The 22,021-nt window shown below is 43.6% G+C and overlaps 1 protein-coding gene across 3 annotated transcripts in view; it reads left to right on the forward strand.

Annotated features, from left to right (window-relative positions):
• Nucleotides 1–3,709: 3,709 nt before the first annotated feature.
• Nucleotides 3,710–22,021, forward strand: part of ATXN1 (ataxin 1) — a 408,090-nt gene continuing 389,778 nt past the window's right edge. For 2 of the 3 annotated variants that reach the window (XM_054721445.1, XM_054721446.1), the window contains exons 1-2: nt 3,710–3,864; nt 12,110–12,224. The gene's annotated coding sequence lies outside the window, so the exon portion shown is untranslated. Of the gene's footprint in view, nt 3,865–4,567; nt 5,055–12,109; nt 12,225–22,021 lie in introns of those variants that run through there. The other variant, XM_028152384.2, reaches the window with a different exon arrangement.

Genomic DNA, 22,021 nt, shown 5'->3' on the forward strand with positions numbered 1-22,021 from the left:
CAACCTTCAAAAATGAGTACTACCAAAACAGAGAAATAGACATAAGGGATGAAATGTTTATTCAATGCAGAACATGAATTATGAGTAAGGCTCAACAGGCCTTATTTCTCAGTTTCCTTTATTTCAAAGTTGGACTTATGCTGGTAAAATATAGTATCAGGTTTATGAATAAGACCACAGTACTACATATTTGCTTACTGACTTTTAGAAAGCTCTCTTCTTCTTTCACTGAATTTTTATTTGCAAGAGAGACTGGTGTTTTTAAATAATCAGTACTGGTTATGTGTGATTGTACACGTACTATTATACCATCTGAACATAAAACATTTCAGTGCTAAAGGTAATGAAAGTTTATCATGAGTATTATTATATTTACTAGAGGCCCAGTGCACGAAATTCGTGTACTCGGAGAGGGTCCCTCAGCCTGGTCTGCACCCTCTCACAGTCCAGGAGCCCTCTCACAGACCAGGCCTAGGCCATTAGTTGGATATCCTTAGCACTGCCGTGGAGGTGGGAGAGGCTCCCGCTGCACTTGCCAGCTGTGAACCCGGCTTCTGGCTGAGCGGCGCTCCCCCTGTGGGAGCACACTGACTACCAGGGGGCAGCTCCTGCATTGAGTGGGATCGGGCCAAAACCATCTCTCCAACATCCCCTGAAGGGTCCTGGATTGTGAGAGGATGCAGGCTAGGCTGAGGGACCCCACTGGTGCACGATTGGGGCCGGGGAGGGACGCGAGAGGTTGGCCAGCCAGGGAGGGACCATGGGAGGGACCATTAAAGGGCTCCAGGGCATGTCTGGCCCATCTCACTCAGTCCTGATCCGCCAGACCCCAGCAGTAAGCTAACCTACCAGTAGGAGCATCTGCCTCCTGGTGTTCAGTGCACATCATAGCAAGTGGTTGAGCAGCCTTGGCATATCATTAGCACTTTAGGTTTTGAGTGGTTGAACAGATGATTGGATGACCGGACACTTAGCATATTAGGCTTTTATTATATAGGACTAGAGGCCCATTGCAGGAAGATTCCTGCAAGAATAGGGTTTCCTCGGGCCTATTCCAGTAAGAATAGGGCTTCCTGCGGCCATCTCCGCCGCCCAGTCTGCTTCCCTCCCGTCTCCACAGCCCCGCTTGCTTCTCCGCAGCTTCGCTCCCTTCTGCAGCGCTTGGCTTCCTTCTACACTGTCTTCAGTCTTGCTCTGTGCCTGGATATGCAAATTAACCACCAGCTTGGTTGGGTTAATTTGCATACTTGCTCCTGATTGGCTTGTGGGCATAGCAGAGGTACGGTCAATTTGCATGTTTCTCTTTTATTAGATAGGATGTTGGTTGGACCTTGTAGGAAGTAATAGTTACAGATTTTAATGGCAGTTAATGGCTTTAATCTCAATGGCTAAGAAAGTAAATGACACATTTCTTATTAATTATTCTTACTGCTTGAGTAATGTAACTATTTAGCTTCCTTGAGGGAATATTTAAATTAATTGACTAACTCTAGTCTGAATTATGTGTTTTAATTTGTTTAAGGTTTTAAAAATAACTTAACTGCTTGTGCCAATGCAATAATTAAAATATTAGCTTTTACTGAAATTCTCTAAATATAAGATGTCTAAAAATAGAGTGGAGGTGGATTGGACAGTCTGCAGATTAGGAGTTGGAATAAAAACATCTGAGTGAAGCCAAAAACACGGCAACCAATATATTCTGTTATAAAAATATTTTAGATGAGTTCAGTTTTTATGAAAACTGTCTGAATTTGAAATGAATAGCAGAAGCTCTCTGTTTATTCACAGGCCAGTAATAATAATACCTGCAGCACAAAGCTCCTTTCAGAAGCCGGCTCTGCACAGTGGGGGGAAGAAATATTACCCGGTTATGTCTGAGGTATTAACCTTCACCTTGATAATGCTTGTCAAGGAGCACAACACCAGAAGAGCCTTTTCAGGAAACTCATTTTAACTGTCCACTAGAGGCTGTAATGAGACCAACAATGTCATTTTAGACCAACCCTGGGTTTAAACTATAACAATTATTTTTAAATGAAAAAAAAAAAAGTTGTAAAGCGAGTAAGAGTGAACAGTAGTAGTAGTTCTATTTAAATAGCCATGTGTATGTATATGGTATTTCAAAGTGTGAGAAAAAAATAATATTGCCCGGGCTCTACACCTTCCTAGTTAGCATGCTTATTTTTATTTCTGTAGCACGTTGGTTCTACAATACAATTGTTTAAAAGCTGACCCATTTATCTTGGTGAGTCTATATCTTGCTTCGGTTGGTGACTAACCGCTAGTTTATTAGTAAACTCAGCCAAAAGGTTTCTCAAATACAGCTTACAGTCAAAAGTGGTGGCTTTCAGAGAGAAACTTACTTGGATACTTGGTTCTAAGCACCTGAAGGAGGTCATATGCTGCCCGACACCTACTGGTCCTCCAGAATTATCTGCAGCAAGGGGGGTGCCATAGTAAGCTCCTTTTAGCATGAATGTGCCTTCTCTTGCTCCAAGTGCCACACCTGTGGGCAAGATGCAAACAACCCCCCCCCCCCCCCCAAGAAGATTCCTTCCCATGGAGCTAACACCCGATGGAAGCTTCGATCAGGGGTGGGAGGTAGGGGGTTGAGAACCGCACTTAAAAATTGAGCCCAGAGGAAGTTCTTCAGCGTGGATTCACCCAGAACTGCCCTTTGATGCTCGGTTTGCTGTCTCAGTCTCCTACACTGGCTACCTCATTTCCCATTAAATTAATGATTCCGAATTAGCTGCGCGAGGAGTACGGGGGTCCTCTAGGAGGACTAGAGCTAGGGAGTTCCATACCCACAGCAGATTTCCGGACTTGCAGGAAGAGAAAGGAGGTAAGGGAGGTCACCAGCTTTCCCAGGCAGTCAAGGTAAGGCTGCATTGTGCAGTCGGGGCACCCTTGAAACTTTCTAGAGTTGCACGCAAAGGCACTCCCCGCGGCCGGGGGGTCTGGGTTCCGGATCGCCGCCGAAGCTAAACCCTTACGAGGTGAAAGTGCGCGCTGATCGCCGTCAGCCCGGGTGGAAAGCTCCTCGGCACGCCCGGGACGAAGGGCGCGTAGGGATCAGCGTTGGCCGCCTCCCCTCCTCCCGGGGCTGTTCACTGCCTCCGAGCCCGAGATTTCTCCAGGGCGCCTGAGGTGCACCCTGCTGTCGCGCTGTCTCCTCCCGAGGTGCCGGGACTCGGGGAGGCGCGCGAGGACGACCGGTCACCGCTGCGATTACCTCATCGCCTCCGCTCCCCGCCCCTTTCCCAAACCTGAAAGGACGGTCCCCTCCGGCCACGTCTCCCCTCCCGCTCCCGCCCCCCCCTGATTCCTCCTTAGTCTGGGGGGAAACACGCCCGCCTCCCCGAGGGCCTGCGACCCGGGGCCGCGCGCACCCAAGGGTTAAGGGCGCGGGTCCGCCGCTCGCCGTGCGCTCGCCGGGCTCAAGCCGCTGGCCCCGCCGCCCGCCCGAGGTTGCCCTCCCCCCCCCCCCCCCCCCCCCCCCCCCGCCCTCCCGTCGGATCCCTGAGCTGCGGCGGCGGCAGCCAACTGCTCCATATTTGGCTTCTATTACACATTTACATACTGGAGCGAGCTAGCGAGCGCGAGAGAGCGCGAGGGAGGGAGGAGGGAGGGGAGGGGAGGGGAGGGGAGGGGAGTGGGGGGAGGAGGAGGAGGAGAGAGCAGAGTATACCGCAGACATCATTTCTACTACAGTGGCGGAGCCGTACAGGACCTGTTTCACTGCAGGGGGATCCAAAACAAGCCCCTTGGAGCAGCAGCCAGAGCTACAGCAGCCGCAAGACACTGTTTCTCTCCCTCTGCCCCCCCTTCCCCACGCCACCCCAGATCCATTTACACTTTACAGTAAGTGGCGATTTTTTTTCTCCTCTGATTCTGTCTCTCCCCCTCCCCCATCCCCTTCTCCCCCGGTTTAGATTAAGATTCCCCCCACCCCCCCTTACCCCGGCTCTCCAGAGAGGGGCCAAAGCAACAACCAGCAAACAAATCCCAAACCCCCAAAAGGCAGCACGGAAAACAGCTTGAAGAGGAAAGAAGGAAATCGACGCAGCGTGTTGTGTTGTTTGTGTGTGTGTGTGTGTGTGTGTGTGTGTACATACAACCTTCCCCGGCTTCAGCCTCCCAGGCCGACACCCCGCTCTGGGTGCGGGGATGGCCAGCAGGGGGACCGCGGGGGACCAGGTGGGCGCCCGCCGGGCGAGGGGGCGCGCCCGGGCTGGGGGTGCGGGCCGGCAGAGCGGCGGCGGCACCCCTGCTTGGGCGGCTGCTGGTCTGGTTGCGAATGCGGAGAGTCATGTCCTCCTCCCCGGAGGTGGGGTAAAGGGAGGAGGCGGCGGCCGGGGTCGCGCTGCCCGCTCCTCCCGCCGACCCCTCCCCACCCTTCTCCCCAAAGAGAGCGATGGGGGCTAGCGGGTCTGAAGGAGGACTAGACCGCTCCGCTTAGCGGCCGCCCGGCCTCGGTGCCCCGGGGCGCGGGTCTTCTGGGAGCCGGCAGCGCCGGGCGCGCGGCTGTGGACCCGGAGGGGTCGGCGGCGGCGGAGCCGGGACGCTGCGCGCGGCTGGGGCGCAGGCAGTGGGAGCGCTGGGGCCGCGGAGGGGTGGGCGCGGGGGCGCGGGTGCAGGGAGCGCGGCCCGAGTGGCGCTGGCGGCCCTGTTGGTACGGCCGCTTCCTGATCCTGTGCAGCCGCCGCGCCGCCCGGAGCCGGGAGCCCATGAGCGCCCCAGCCCGGGCCCGCGCCCCCGCCCGCGCCGGCGGCAGGAGCAGAGGAGCGGCGGCCGGCGCTGCCCTGCCCGCGCCGGGAGTGAACGGCTGCGCGGCTGCTGGGAGGGTGAATGAAGCCAGGAGGAGGGGAGAGAGGAGGCGGCGGCGGAGGCGCTGCGGGGATCGGGATGCACCCAGGAGCCCCTCTGCTGCTCGGGGCCCGACCGGAGACCCAGCAACTCCCGCGGCCGCGCCGCCTCCTACGTGGTCCCGGGGCGGCGCGCAGGCCGGCCCTGCGGGGGGCAGGGAAGGGGCCGGACGGGCGGAGCGAGAGGTGAGGAGGCGACGGAGCGCGGCGGGAGTGTGAGTGAGCGAGCGCGCGTGTGAGTGCGTGTGTGCGTGTGTGTGCCCGCGCGGGCGGGGGGGAGGGTGGGGGTCCGTAGGTGCAGTCGCGGCGGGGAGGGGGCCCTTTGCAGCCACTTGGCTGACTCTGCTGCGCCCGACCCCTCCTCAGCCTCCCTCCGCCCTCAGGCCGCTGGCCCCAACTCCGCGGCGGGTGCTTTCATTTTATTTCAGACCACGTAGGGGGCTGACTGGAAGGGATGAAGCCATCCAGGTTTTCTAGGGAGACGGAACAAAACCTTGGTTGGGGGTGGAAGTAGGGGGTGGTGGTGGAGATCCTGCCAGAAATCAACAACAAACAACAACAACAAAATCAGTTTCTGAGGACTGTGGAGTTCGGTTCAATCCCGCGGCGGCTCTGTTTTGTTTTGCTTTCTTAGCATATAATCCTACAGATAAGAGGGTAATATAAATACTTCGGAAGACTGGGAAATTGCTGAAGAGTAGTAAGGGCAAGGAAAGAAAAAAAAAAAAAAAAAGCCCAGTCGGAAGCTGGTTATATAATGCGCGATGTGGCTAAGGGGAATGGCAAGCTATTTTTATTTTGTTTACCGTATGCTGTGCAGTAGGGACTCCTCCAAACTGGTTCTGTCCCCGAAGAGATTCTTGGCTTCCCTGTGAGATCCACAGGGTACAGTTAGCAACATTATAAGACCCCCATTGCACCCACAGAATCAAAAGGAATGCCTCAGAGTGGCACACTCCCCGCACATCCTGTCGTGCCTGCACGGGAATGTGTGTATGCAAATAAGTTCTCCTTTGGCAACCTAGTAGTCGCAGCTCAATGACATTTGTGCTTTATAATGCAGGGTGCTCTTAATATTTAAACATCATCCTTACATGTCGCACACAGCAGAGGGTAGTTACTTGATGGTTATTTTTAGGCTCAGCTAGTTACTTTTCAACACTGTTAGCTAAGCCATTTCTGTCTGGGTTTATGAGGAACCTTGCAGTTCCTAGAAGCCCCTGTGAAAGCCCACCTTGTGGTTTATTTGGTGGGCGAAGGAAGTTTGATACTTGAGTTTAGGGTTTTTTTTTTTTTTTTTTTTTTTTTTGTGGAATGAAACGCATGCCTGGGGAAACCACCAGAGAGGAGGATGAGAAAATCCTGCACATGAACTCTTGGAAAGGATTGCACCATAACGGCTAATGCTGTGGCATTTAATCTCCTCTGACTGCCCTCTAACCCGTGCATGCATCAGTCAGTATTTTAACAGCTCCACGGATAAATGGGCTTACGTGCCCCCTTCTGCATAAAGCAGAAGTTGAAGTCTCCCCTGAACCTCCTGCCTGCCTGTCTTTCTCCTCTTGTAGACATGGTCAGTGGTGTAGGTTTTCGGAGCGCTTACTCCGACCCCATCACTCCTGTAATTAGATCAGGCTGCCATGGCAACAGGCAGTGTTCCTCCTCCATTCAGGTGGGTTTGTTTTGTGCCTGGACTATTCCAAGTGTTTTATGCACAGTATTTGTGCTGCCCGAGCCAGACGAGAGAGACTTCACTATTTCAATTGCGCCTTCATTTGGATGGGAGACACTGAATGAGTCTTACCCATACTCTTGTAAAGGAGACCCACAAGCTGTTCTTCCTGGGTGCAGTATGTAAATGCCTCTCCCAGACAGTGAAAGGAGCCCCACAATCCTGCTGGTGTTTATTGTGAACAGATCAACAAGTATTTGGTACTTGTTAGAAACCTTTCAGAGCGGACTGAAGCAACATTTCTTCTGCCTTCTGGTGCCCTTGGCCTTGCAGGCATTAACCCTTTCAAGTGCGGAAGTGCTCGTCCTGTCCTTTAGAACCTAAGTTACCAGTAGTCATGACTGGTTTTTTCTAAAGGGTTTACTCAGTGGAAGTAATTTATTTGGGAAAGTTATCCCCATTGTCACAGTTTAAAACATTACAGCCATCATAATAGCAAAAAAAAAAATAAAAAAAAAAAAATGGCAGCCATTCTGAATGTATTGATTCTTCATTTGGATCTTTTTGGCCATGATCTTTAATATGTGGTAGTAAGTTAAAAGGTTTTTGTCTCAGGAAAGAGATCATATAGGCCTGTAGCTGGTAGACTGGTAATGTGTGGTGCTTTTGCACAATAAACAACTTCTGCTCTATTTTGGGATATAATTTAATGAGCATTTAATAATTTAGAGAGCAGCAGTCCACTCTTTGTATTAGGGCACCACCTCATTAAACCTGTTAAGCAAAGACAATACTGTTACAAAAAGAAAAGAAAATTAGCTTTGGTTGTGGAAACTCTGTGTTGCTCTGGCAATCCAAATAAAGGGAAGTATTTTAGTAACCTTGATATTTGAAAGTAAAAATAATTGAAATCACGCCTTGATTTAGTTGTGACCCTAGTCACAAAGCTAAATTGGTAAATCCTTTTTCCCCCTGGGGCCAGGGGTCGGGTGTGGGGTTACCAGTTTCTACTAGTGAGTTTATGTGTTCCGTAACTAGATTGTGGCCTACTCAGATTAAAGCATTGCAGTGGTTAAAACGAGCTACCTGTTATTCATAGGAGGTAAACAGATGGGAAGCAAAGATATAAAATAAGGTACAGAAGTGTAAGTTTTACACAACAACTTGGAGGTCCTGGATGATATTTTGCAACTTACAGAAAATCGTTTTTACTTGCCCTAAAATGTGAACATGTATTTTTGAGAGCATAAATTCATGCTAAAGTAAGGATGAGAAATGTACCTGATTGGAAACTGTGGAAGTTTAATATTTTTCTCTCTGGATTTTGTTTTAAGAGGGTTTGGTAAACAGAAGTGATACTTTATCAGAAATATTATAAATTGGCTTCAGGGCTTCTGAATTGTCTTTTATTAGAGAAAGGTTCAAGAAAAACTCTTCAGCCATGCGATTATACGTCAAAGGCCTGTAGATGGCCCTGTGTTTCAATATACCTTACTCAGTTGTTTTGGGAGTCCTGGGAAAGGTCAGCCTTAAGAGATTATTAAAATGTTAGTGAACATATTTCTGTGACTCCTGTTTTTGTTGTCATTACAGGGTTTAAGGACTCACATTCCTTTTGTATAATGTGCCTTTATTTTTTTTTCCATTCTGAAATGTCAAGTGGATTTTACTTTGGCGCTTAACTTCAATGACAGTCTGATGACTAACATATTGTGACACCAGCTCCCTTTGTTTCCTCGTAGAAGTTAGTCAATAAACATATCTTACTAAACTAGGTAAATGTAGGAGTGAATGTTAATTCTTTAAACTATAGTTGTTTGAAAGTAATAACATAGTTTAGGTTCTGGAGAGCTTAAATACCTGCATACGTAAAGTGACATAGTGCCACAGGACAGAATATAATTTTTAGGGGTGAGATAGATAATTTTATTTCTGTTGCTTTATATTTTCAGAATAATTCAATAATTTGAATGGTTGGCTTCTGTGAGAGATTTACATATGTTTAATTGCTTCAGAGAACAGATTTAGTACAGGTCGTACTTCCAGTTATCAGAAGCGGCCCTCCTTATTTTGTTAAAAGCATTGAAAATAATAAACCATCTAAAAATCCCAATAGAGAAGTAATTTCTGTTCTAAGGCATTACATACAGGACTGCCCTTTTTCTTTTTTTCTTCTTATGAATGAGGTTGGAGAGCAATTGAAATTATGCTTTTCAAATTTTAGATTCATTAAATTCAGTTTAATAAAATACTCATTCAAAAATTCTTTAAGAGAGGATATAATAATGAGTATACTGAGTGCTAGTTTTAGAGACTATTTTTAAATGTTGGCTGAAAGAGTTGTAATTGGATATATACGTATGTACTATATATATATATATATATATATATATATATATATATATGCTTATATATCCTATACTTTTAATATGTGCTTAAAATTATAGGAGCAATAAAAAGATTTAGGTATTCCTGGTGGGTCTCTCAGTTGGTTAGCATGTTGTCCCCATATATCAAGGTTGCAGGTTTGATGCCCTGTCAGGGAACATACAAGAATCAACCTATGAGTGATAAATAAGTGGAACAACAAGTCGATGGTCCTCCTCTCTCTCTCTCTCTCTCTCTCTCTCTCTCTCTCTCTCTCTCTCTCTTCTCTCTCTCTCCCTTCCTCTTTATCTAAAATCAATCAATAAAAATTAAAAAATGATTTAGCAAATAATTGTTATTTGTGAAAACAGTTCTTTAAAACCCCTTTTTATTTCATAATTTATATATTTTTTGTCTTTTATCACTGTATATATTTTAAAATCCTTATAAATCTGAACTTTTCAAGTTAATGTACAATAAATATTTGTATTATATATTACCATCATTAATATGCTAAAACATGTTTAGAAATGTTATAGACAAAAAAGCAATGAGCATTATATTTTCTTTGACATGTTTGATGTTAGCAGAAATGTTTCATTGATTTTTCTATAACTTTTAATGCATCCAATTTGTGGAGTAATGAAAATGCAATGATAATTGCCATAATGTAAGCAAAAATTGTATCCTACCTGAAAATTACTTTTCAGAAAATTCATTGTAGTGTAATCAGAGTTTGAGACTTAAGGGGACAGAGGCTCTCCTGATTATGGTGTTTTGATTCAGGCTAAGAGGAACTCTTTTTTTTTTTTTCCTACTTTAGTGCTCTTTAACATGACATATTTTGAGGGAGTCATTTAGCAGAAGTTTTTAATGATAATTGACATTGCTGCCGACCCAGAAGCATTTATGCTTCTAGCATTCAAAGAAAGTGTATTTTTTTTTTTTTTTGTCACGGTATATGGTAGTTTTTCTTTTATTGCATCCTGAGCTTTGGCCTACTCTCTCCGAAGTATTTATAGTATCTCCCCTGTTTACATTATTTACCTATTATCTCCTCTTTATTGACCAACGCATAAATATTATTTAGGCCATCTTTCTTACTAATCTTCCACTATTAGTGGTATTTTGTTATGTTGCTCTGCTTTTAAATATTAAATATTCCATGTTTAGTGTATATATTTTATAAAACAGTTAATAGGTTATTTTCTTTTATATTGCTTGTGTTATTTTGTTATGAATCCATTCATTCTTGCTCTTGTGTATTCTTGTGTTTCTTTCCTTTAAAAGAATATAGCAAGTTATGTTAACTTTCTTAATTACTTTAACTGATGTAGCAATACACATACTTTTTAAATAAGTAGGCATACCAGCGAGAAAGTAAACTAATTATTTTGCAGCATTTGCATCATGTTTGACTGTTCTCTGCACTTCAGCAGAATAGGAGGAGACTGTAATTTGGACTCTATAAAACCTTATCTGTCAGGTGATATGTAAACGGGGTTGTGTGCACACACATTGATATACTGGCAAACACCCTCACAATTGTTAGCTCAGAAAGCAAGTTCTGCCTTCAAATCTGCGGTACCTGCACCTTGTTCAAAAATGGTTATTCAGTATTCTGATGCTTTATTTGATGTTACTAGATAAAATCAAGACTCCTCCCCTTAAAACAATTACTGAATAAGAGTAAATAGAATTTTGTGAGCGTCTATTTAATTTGGCCACTATTTAAATTTGTAACCCAACAAGCTTTTTAGTAGAGGATAGTGTCTTCAAAGACGTTTTAGTCTGGAACAGTTTACCTTCTTTTTCTGTACTCACAGATTATACCTGGTTAAAACCAAGGACTGGAAATTGAACTTCTTTTGATTATAAGTCCCAGGCATGCAATAATAGATGCTTAAATAAATACTTGGTGAATGGATTAGTTAGAAGTAAGAATACTTTGGCTACTATTCATTACTTTGAAAAGTGTTGGAAAGCTATTGAAATTATTTTCCTTTCCAGCTGGGTTGTGCTCTTAAAAATAGTGAGTGTGTATGGATGAAAATAATCATGACTACTGAGATGTGTTGCCATGTACCCAAGGATAATTGGCTCACTACCTGTTTACAGATTATTCACATTGGAGATCATATTCATAGCTCCAGAATAGTTTCTTTCTGACTCCCAATATAATCCTGGGCTTTCTCCTTCCTACTGTTACCTGGCATGGGCTTAGGAAGCCCAAACTAAATTTAAAATCAGCCTAAACAAATGTGCAGATCAGTTCCAGTAATCAAAGACTGGAAGTCAGTCCAGTGATGACTAGTTTGGGAATATTTAATAATAACTGTGCTGCTGATTCTGTAATGTGGAGTTACCAGTATTTAAACATATTATTTTAATAGATGGGGCTGAAAACTGTGTTAGCAGATCAAGTCCTCAACTTCTTCCATTTCTATGCATAGGTCTTTACCTCACAAAAACTACAAGCACCAAGCTCCCTGATGGAAAGGTATATGGAAGATTCATTCATCCCCCTTTTCATTCATCCATTCACACATTCACTCATTCATCATACAGAAGAAAATTTTTACTTAACCATGTGCAAGGCATTGTGGCAAAATGAAAATGAAATAGACATACATTTAATAATGAAATGCTTTAAAGTTTAGTGGAAAGTCTAGTGACTATGTGTATTCTTTTAAATTTTTTTTTCTGCCTGTGATACATTTTTCTATCCCATTAGACTGGTATGCTAATAACTGTGCTTTTTTATGATTGTTCCTTAAGTTGCATGTTGATAGTAATATATGCCACATTAAAATTAGGCTTTGGCTCAATTATTATTCAATCCATATTCATTTTCACCTGATATTGTTGTGCTTACCAGCATGTGTTGATCAGATGATTGGCTAGAATCATTAGAGAAAAGAATGACAGTAGTTGGCTCAGATGGGGAGACCAAGCTCTTAATTTGATTGAGGGGATGACCTTTTTGTGTGTTGGCCTCCCTCCGAGGCCCCGTTGAGTAAAACCAGACCTGCCTTTTGAGCTGGCTGGTATCTGGGTGATTCTCTTGAAACAAAATGCAAAATTTGGTGTTCTTAAGAGCGAAGATTTCAGTGGATAGACACTTAAGTGGAATTACTTTTTTAAACCATTTGTTCTGTTTTTCATTTTGATTTCCTCTTCTGCACTTCCTGGACCATTGCAGGAGCATCGTGCAGCAAGTCACCAAGGTGGTCCATTCAAACTGCAGACGTGTTTGTCATCCTTGTACAGCGGTCTCCTCCTCCACAGCCACTACAGAGAAGTGCGCCACGTATCAGGTGAGAGTTTTGTGATGCTTGCTAGTTCCCATCTGAAGATAGAGTCTGGCCTGGAAAAATCGCCTACTAGCTATTCTTTAGCAGTTTGTGGACTGTTTAATATAAATGTCTTTGCAAACATATTGCGTTGGAAATAGAGAGATTGCCAAGAAAGTTTTTATAAAAGTTGGGTTAAAGTATCTCTCTTTTTGGTTTCATTTTTTTGGCTAATGAAGAAGTTAACATTTTATTTTGTGATGACTGACCATTGTGTGTTAGGCTCGAGCGTGATCATTTTAATTGTCACCTTTACTTAATGCAATGAGAATGCACAGTTTTCATGTTTTAGTTTTTTGTTGTAGAGTGCCACATGTGCAAGAGGCCTCTTTGTTCAGTGGCAACCAGCATTTGTTGAACCTTGAATTTCTCTGTGTCTGTCTGGATTTTACAACTTCCTGATTTCCTCACGTACAGTAAATTTTTCTGGCGTGGAAAGTCATGCAGACACCGGGTGTATGCAGGGTTGATGACTCATGCTTCTCTGTTGAAGAGAGGAGAAGAAGATACTGCCTAAGGGGAGTCAGGAGAGAGGGAAGTTAGGCACAAGTTGGGGCAACAAGGATTTGGGAACACTGGTGTACGCAACCAAAGGCAATTGTGAAATAGATTCCCTGTTTCTATTTGCCTTGGGAGCAGTCCTGCTGGAAGCTGTGGAAATAGACTAGTCCAGAGGTTCCTAAGCCTGGCTGGGCAACAGAACCACCTGGGAGCTTAAAAAAATAGAATTTGGAACTCAACCCTAGACCTATTGAATAGAAATGAACCTTCATGGTCTCTTGGTATCAGACTGAGGCTCCACAGGCTTGGGAACTGCTGGGATGGGTGGTCTCCAGGCAGCTCTTCCTGAGTACTATTCTACTTCCTTACTTGGTGAGATGCAAAGTCTACCTTCTGTCAAGCTTCACAAATAAAAATATGGATTTTCAACTAATTTGTTACAAGGTAGACATTTGCTTTACGAAAATGTTCATCTTGAAAATGATTTTCCGGTTTTCTTTAAATAAAGAGCTTCATCTCTTTATCTAAGATCCAGCTTTTAAGTTACTTATACATTCTGTGGCATCTGAGATAAGAGCATGGGGCTCTGAGACCAGCCTGTCTGGCTTTACATCTAGAGCAGCCACTGTGACCTTGGGCCATTCTATAACCTTTTGATGCCTCAGTGTCTTTGTCTTGAAAATGGAGATAATATTAGAACTTGATCCTAGGGCTGCTGTGAGGATGGAATGAAATAATATACATATATGGGGTAGGATAATGCCTGGCATATGGTTTATGATCCGTGAACATCAAGTAACTTATGTCTTGACAGGGTAATTTTGATATTCTTGTATTGTGATGGTTGCTCCCAGACCACATATGACTAGGAATCTTGGTCTTTGGACCAACCCTGTAGACATTTGCAGCTCTGCAAAACAAATGAGACTTATTTGTTTTTCCGAATTTTGTGTTCATCCAACTCTCTTACTGGAATAGGATTCACATGTATTGTTTTTAAATTGTTGTAAGATGAACTGATGAGTTGCATGCACATAATAAGTTATTTGTGATTTGAGTAAAAACAAGCAAAAAACCAGAGTGATTGAAGTACTATGTCCCAGAAAGGGTAGTCAGAGAAGTCTGTTGGGGGGAGGGGAGCAGAGGAGGGAGGAAGCTATCACATTATATCCTTGTAGAGTTTGGAACTGGGTACTTGACATTTTATTGGCTGTGGATTAGGGAGATGGTCTGTGAAAGGAATTAGGATAACCCTGCAGTTACATGCAAAGGTAAGCTGCTTTTGTTGTTGTTGCTGTTGGTAATCCTCACCCAAGGATATTTTTCCATTGATTTTGAGAGAGTGTAGAAGGGAAGGGGGAGAAACAGAGAAACATCCTTCGGTTGCCTCCGCATGCAACCAGACCAGGGTGGGGGATGAGCCCGTAACCGAGGTATGTGCCCTTGACCGGAATTGAACTCTGGACCCTTTAGTCTGCGGGTTAACACTCTATCCGCTGAGCCAAACCGGCTAGGGCCAAAGATAAACTTCTTAATGTCCTTCTTAAGGTCTCTGTCACCTAAATAAAAAATGGTGAGATGCATCACTGTTACTTTATCTCTTAGGGATGTTACCCATTTTTACAATTATATGCTAGGCAGAAAATCCTCACATTTAAGCTTTTTAAGGAAGTAGTTTAATTGAATATGTGGTTAATACATGTGCAATTTTTAAAAAACTTGTGGTATTTAAAAGAATTTTATTGTGAAAATTCAGGCATCAGAAAGTCACATCTCTTGGTCAATATGTGCAAACTTATTGAGATGATACTGAAGTTTTTACATTATATTAAGCAAGTCTACTAGTAAGTGTCTTACAAATATTTGTATTGTATTACTGACAAAGTAGTGCAGAGTCACCTTGAATTCCAAGAACTGACATTTTCTTCAACTGCATTTAAAATAAGCTAATGAAGCATTATTTAAACCTTTTGCATAAATAATGTCCTGGATAGAGTCCTCACAATTGATGGCTAAATGTGGGCAGGGGAATCATGTCATTCATGTTGTACTCTGTTATATTCATTAAAGTTTTTCTAAAACCTAGATTACAATATCCCTGGTTCTAGTTATTTTGCAAATAAGATGTGGTTATAGGAAAGTTATGGCGTAACTTGTTCACAGGCACTTTCTCTATTAAGAAATGATTCATTCATGTATTCACTGTGTATTTTTTTAAACTACTACACGGTGCTGTGGGTATGAAAGTGAGTAACAACCACCCAAAAGAGGTTATACTCTGTGTGTTCTTTGTGGTCAGGTAGGTGAAAGAAGAAATGCTTGGAAAAAACTAAGACAAAGCAGAATGGGGTGGTTGTACTTCCTGGGGTACATTCTAACTCAGAAGGAATTCAGAAGAATGATGCTGAGTAGGATGATGAGGAAAGACTGAAGAGGAGGGATCATTTGAGTTCAACTCTGAAGGCTGGTTAGCATTTCTGTGGGTAGAGATGGTTAGAGCTGGAGGAAGACCATCGAAGTGGCTGGGATATGACAAGGAGTGCATGGTATGTAACTGACAAGGCTCCTTTGGCTGAAGCACAGGTGCTGGTAGACATCTGAGTTGCTGGAGCCCAGCAGACAGTACAGGGTGTGGGAATAAAATTGCTGACAGGTCAGGTCTGGAGATAAATTTGGAGGAGTCATTGGCATAAAAGTGATCTTGGAAATGGGGCTTTGAGTTTTGTGTTTGGCAGAAGGTTTGACAGGCAGAAGGGGACGACTGTACTTCAGGGGTGACATCAGCTGGTGCAGAATACGTAGAGAGAAGGTCAGAGGCAGGGAAGAGAAGCTGGAATGTTGGAGTGGCACGGCCTTTTTATGCTTCCTCTTTAAGACCTGGGGTGGAGGGTGGGTAAGGTGGAGAAGTGGGGATGATGCCTGGGTGGGTAATAGGGGGTCTGCCATGGAATCTCAGGCACTTTGGAGTCTCAGCTCAATGAAATCTTACTGAAACCTTTATTCCTTTAAGACCTTTAAAAAAGAAAAGAGAAACATGAGCTAATTTTAGCTAAACCTAATATGTGTATGTATGAAAATGAATGTTGCTTTTGAAATTCTGTGCATGCATTATCTCTTGTCATTTAAACAAACCATCCTTCTGTTTTCCTCTAAACAGTTATATTGAGAATACTTTCAGTGAAGCCCTGTTCATAGTAACAACAATTCCAGCATTTCCTTTGATCTTTCCCACTGTTGATTTATTCATTTCACGTGATATGCGTAAATCACATTGTGCCACCTACTTGACTCTGGAGCAATTGTTCATTTCTGTGGCAATTCATTTACTGTACTTAGATAAATCACATCAATATGGATGTGTTTTATAACTTTAGAGGCTTTTCCGGAGGCTTTAGGCTTTATACGGGCTCTTTTTAAATGTGACACACACACACACACACACACACACACACACACACAGAGAGAGAGAGAGAGAGAGAGAGAGACACACACACACGGTACAGCTTTCTGAACAGTTTGGCTTCCCATTTATATTTATAGGAAAAAAAAGCAGGATTAGTGAGCCTTGACTTTGGAGTGGGTGAAAACTACTTGGCTCAAAATGACGGGGAAAGCTGGAAATTATCTGGTTACACTGCTGTTAGTGGGCAGTCTGTTTTAATATAGTTAAAGAAAATTTGAAGATTATTTAAGTGTTGGTTTTTTGTTGTTGTTGTTGTTGTTGTTTTTTACATTTGTTTAGATGGGCTGTTTGTATTCCCCTAAATGGCTCAGAATGAGGCAATGACTTACCTACCTTTCACAAAAGATAGGAAAGTTAGGATGGAGGTGAGAGGAATGAAAAACACAATTCCAGGGGCAGGTCACTCTGCAAATATTTAATAAGCATCTAATGTGTGAGAGGCTTTATGCCAGTTAGGCCCTAAAAGAAATTTAGAGATGATCAGTAGCTCTCACTTACTGTGTATTAACTCATTTAATCCTCATTGTGGTCTTCTGAGGTAGGCACTATTATTATCTCCGTTCCATGGATGGGGAAACTGAGGAACGGAGACAATAAGCGACTTGGTCAAGGTTGACCAGCTCTAGTGGTAACGTCTTTACTGCTGCCATGCATTGTCTCTGAAGGCCTAAGCCCGGTCCATAAGAAGCTTACAGTTGAGCCCAGAAGGCAAGGTATGTCCAGGAGTAATATTTAAACAATTATAACAGAGGCACAGCATACTCTCAGAGGCCAGGATCAGGGAAGGGCCCATGGGCAACGAGCCTTCCTTTTTAATGCTTGCCTGTCCGTTCCGAGCTGTGTACAGCCCGTTTTTGTGGTGTTTTCTTTCACTCCTTCTCATATTCCTACACATTTTCAATAATTATTAATTGCAGAAAATGATGACAGTGGCAATATGCTTATCTGTGTTTGGGCTCTAAATGTTGTTTGACATCAAGAGTCCCTGTGAGATGATGAACTTTTGACTCTTCAAAGAACTTCACTGGGTCATTGCTCAGCTTGCAAGATTTGGCAGATAGGAACTATTTATCTCTCCAGTTTGACAGGCAGTGGGGTGGTGCTAAATGCAAGCTTTAAGAACAAAACGTGCGTGAAAAGAGGTCACGCTTTAGTGGGGGTGGCTGTCAGGCAGCTCAGATCTACTATACCCCTTGTGCCCACCCCTCTCAGACTCTCATTTTCTCTCCTTCACTAGACCAGTGGATGAATCTTAACCAACTCATGCCAGGAGGATAAAGAAAGATCACTTTGCTCTTAGCCTGCTTAGAGATGGCCAGTTTGTCTTTCTTATGTTGAATGAAATTTACCAAGGATTAAAAAAAAATGTCTTTAGAGCAACGTCTCTCGCTTTGTAGATACACAGAACAGAAGAGGACTTGGGGTTTTCTCTCCGTGCCCTAGCCTGGCAGCCCCAGCCTCCATCCCAGCTGTAATCGTATGTGATGCATTTTTATTTACAGATTAGGAGGCTCTGACTGTGGCATATGACTAACCGGGAAGCTCCTCCCTACAACAGTTGTATGTCATCTGCTTCAGAGAACTAATTGCTTGGCAATTCCCCTTTGGTAATTCCCTCTTTATTTTCTGATGAGTTACTTAACAGTGATGGGCTTGTTGAACAGAGTGTTGAGTTTAATGTGTGCTCCAGAAACTCCTGTAGGCCTGGGGAGGGGGAGAGAGGATATGGTTTTCAAATTCTGTTTAGCTTTACTGAGGGAACACTGAAACCATTATATGACCTGTTAATATTTCACTCAATACTAGGTTAAACACTGAGCCATTTTGCAAAAGAAATCAAAACCAGGCTTCTTTTTTAAATGTGCCCCTGTGCATTTGAAAATTGTTAAAAAGGAATTTAATATTTATAGAATGTTTAATGCTCATTTAAAAATGTGATTTAGAATGGGGTAGCTTTCCAGTATTCCAGTCTCCTGCAGAGTGAGTGTGGTGTGCTGGGAAGCGGCTGGGCTGGTGGTTTGGACACCGAGTTTCTGTTTCCTGCTCTGCTGCAGAGTGACTTAGGCCACTCACTCTTTGCTGGGCCTCAGTTTCCCCACCGACAAAATTAGAGCTAGCTGGGAGAAATGATCTCCCAGGCTCCTTCTGTCCTAACGCTGTGCAGTTCCATGAATAGGTTTTATTGTAATTCTTCTTGGCTCCCCCAAGACCTATGCTCTGTCAAACATCATTTGCTGTTGTTTGACTTTGTTAGGTCTTGTATTTAATTATAATTTACATTTTAGCTATTATTGTGTCATTATTTATAGAGTAAGTCTTAAGTGGTGCCTAAAATCATTTGTCACCCCATCTATATTAGTTTCATACCTTAATCCTGCCTCTGTTCCTTTTTACTGTTGTTGCTACCATCGCCCCAAACAACATCCATTTCTGGAGAGAGGATACATTATAATTGGAAGGAACCTTTCAGCTAATTGTGGAGTAATTTTTTGCAAGGAGAGTGCAGGAACTCTCCCCTTCTTTATAGCAGTATCAAGGGTGATATCCTGCTTTCCACTGGCAAGTAGAAATCCTTTTGATGTCATTTGGTTTTACCTGCAGGTGCAGCTTTGAGTGTCAAGGTAATTTCTTTTTTCTTCTGCATCAATTTTTGCAATTAGTGTGGGCAGCATTACCTTGTCTTATTGCTTAATTTGTAAGCAGTCTGTACTGATATCTCTTGATTCATTGCAATTTGTATAGTTTTTTAGGCAGCTAGTGTAAATACAAGCAGTGCCATTTAAGAGTGGTTTCGTAGGCAGAGAGAAAGGGGAGAGGCAGGATTCATGGTGGTTAAACTGAGGGCTCTGATAATGGGGAGGTGGAGGTTAGAATTCTGGCCCTGGCTCCTGAGTTGTGTGATTCAAGCTACACTGCTTAAACCTGTGATCCTCAGTTTCCTCATCTGTAAAATGAGGATGATGACATCAATCCTACTGGATTGTATGAAGGATCAAATGAGCATTCAGTATATATATATGTATATGTGTGTATGTGTGTATGTGTGTGTGTGTGTGTGTGTGTGTGTGTGTGTATGTTGCATATAGTTGGATCTCAATACACAATTCTAAAAAATGAAAGACAAAAAGGGGGAGAAGACATAGCACTTAAGAGCTGGGGGGAAAAAACAAGAACAAAGGAAAGAACTGTGCTTTGGGGTTATTCCAGGTATGAGGAGCCCCTCAGAGCCTGTCCCGGGCAGGGTTTGAATCCCAAATGGACCTTTGAAACTTGGGAAAGCCTAGACACCCTGTACTGATCTGGCCGTGACCTCCTCCACAGGTCGATCTGCTCCACAGAAGAGGTTGTTCACTACGACATGATTGCTAGAAATATTCCATGTTAAACATCTGTTGCCTATACATTACAGCAATAAAAGAAAGGCAATAAAAGCAAAAGTTCCCTTTGATTCCACCATCTCGGTCCATAAATCATGTTCACTTTCATGTGTTGTCTTCTGGTTCTTGACAATTTAACATGTATCTTTTTCCTGTTTTGCTTTTTCCACTTAGCATAAGCATTCTCATTTGCAACCTAGACTTTACAGTTATCATTTGCAAGGGTTATATAATATTTTGTAAAGTTGCTTTATGTTAATTTGAGTTTTGTATCATTTGTGGACATTTGAGTTGTTTCTAATTGTTTACTATTATGAAGCGTCTTTGGATATCTTCATACACTTTAGTATTGACCTGAGACACAATTACATAAGAAGGCTGTTACTATGATAGAGGGGGCTTGCCCTGAATTGCTTTCTAGAAGGCTGGTACCAATTTACATGGTTACAAATGACAAATGAATGTGTCTTACTCAACCTGATTAATTGTGGGACTTACTATTTTTGGCTAATTGAATAGGCTTCTTGGTTTTAAAATTTGCATTCCTTTGATTCCTCTCCAAGATAGAACATTCCCATCTATGTTTATTTACTACCTTCCTCTTACACAATTAGCAAATGGGAGTCTTGATATTCTCATCTATGTATATGAGTTCTTGATGAGTTCCAGATATTTCTTAAAGTCATATTTGCTGCAGGTGTTTCCCTAGCCTGATTTTCTTTTATTTTTATAATTTTTTTCCCCCCCCCCCCCCCTGGGATTGTACCCCAGGCCAACCTGGAAGGAAGACGGAAGATTGGGCAGCTCATGCCCTGCACTAGGCCGGCCTACAGCCCGGCTTTGCTGAGAATCGTTCTCATTCTCATCTGCCCACTGCTCCCCTTTGGAACTGGGTCCCCTGGAAACCCTGGTGCTTTCTGTTGCCAAGGGCCCCCTTTCCTCCTCCCCTCCCACCCGCTCTTCACTCCTTCTCCTTAACCTTTACCCACCCCGGGCTAGTTTCCTAGCTGTCCAGGCCTCTGCCTGCCTTTGGGGCTCTCGGCCCTCTGCCACTGACCCATGTTTTTCGCAGGAAGCCAGGCCCCGGGATGTGCTGGGAGCCTGGAAGCCTCCCTCACTTGGGCCCTGGAGAGACCAGTCCGGAGTTTCATGCTGGTGGTGTCGGATGGTTCTCCAGGGTCCTTGGTTGGGGTCTTCACACCTTCCACTCATTTAGTCCCCAGACTACCCTGCTGAGCATGGGCTCCTTGGGTGTGACTGTCACCCGTGTTACACTGGAGGGGGCACCGCTGCCCTGCTTCCTTCCTGCTGCGGCTGCCCCTGAAAGTCTTCGGGTGGGACGTTGGGAGCAGTTTCCTAGGCACTGAGCTTTGAAGAAGTCTGGTCTCAAGGCCTTAACTTGGGCTCGTGGCTTAGCTGGGCTAGGTGGTTGGGATGTACTGTTCCTCCTAAGTGATCTTTCTAGATGTTCTGGTCCAGCTCTTGTTCCGGTCCAACTCATTTTCCTTCAGGAAGCCAAAATGAACATTTCCTAGTATTAAACAGCTGTTTGAATCTCTGTTTTGCTTCAGCCTCCCTCCTCCCGATTTTTCACGGCCCTTAGCTTAAAGCCCAGAATCCTTAACCTTGCTCAATAGGTTTGGGGGACTTTGTTTTCTCATCTGTTACTCCTTATTCAGTCAGATTCCATCTATTAATATAGACCATGACTTATGAAATTGTCTGGAACCGGGATCTGCCCAGTGGACCACAGTGGTGGAAAAAGCTGTGGCATCTATTTGTTGGAGTAGCTTTGTGCATCACAACAATGAACGATACTGGGGATAAATCTGTGTTAGAAGGCTGTGCTAAGGAGGAAAATAGGTCCAATGCTCAGTGATATTTAAATTTTATAATACTGCACTTATAACCACACAGAACTCTATTATTATTAAAATTCAGTGCAGGAAAAAGTTGTTTGGTGTTTGAATGTCTAAGACTGTGTTTCTTCTTATTGAAAAAATTGTTGCCTTGGCCGGTGTGGCTCAGTTCGTTGGTCCAACGCACCAGAAGGGCCCCAGTTTGATTCCTGGTCAGGGCACATGCCCAGGTTGCAGGCTGGATCCCCAGTAGGGGGCGTGCAGGAGGCAGCTGATAGATGTTTCTCTTTCACATTGATGTTTCTCTCTCTCCCTCTCTAAAATCAATAAAAACATATTTTTTTTTAAAAAAGAAAAAAGTCCTATTGAATTTAGGTTTCATGAGGATTCTTAGAAACAAAGCTATCGTTTTGAGTGAATGAGTTTGAGGTTGACCTCCCTCACATCTGTTCTTTGGCCTGGATCAATCTCCCTTAAGTACTCTTGTGATCTGCTCTCCGGTGCAGGTGAAAGTTCCCTCTGAGATCACTATCCCAGAGAGATCATTTTATCTGGAAGAGA

The sequence above is a fragment of the Eptesicus fuscus genome, chromosome 9, assembly GCF_027574615.1.
Source record: "Eptesicus fuscus isolate TK198812 chromosome 9, DD_ASM_mEF_20220401, whole genome shotgun sequence".
NCBI lineage: Eukaryota > Metazoa > Chordata > Mammalia > Chiroptera > Vespertilionidae > Eptesicus > Eptesicus fuscus.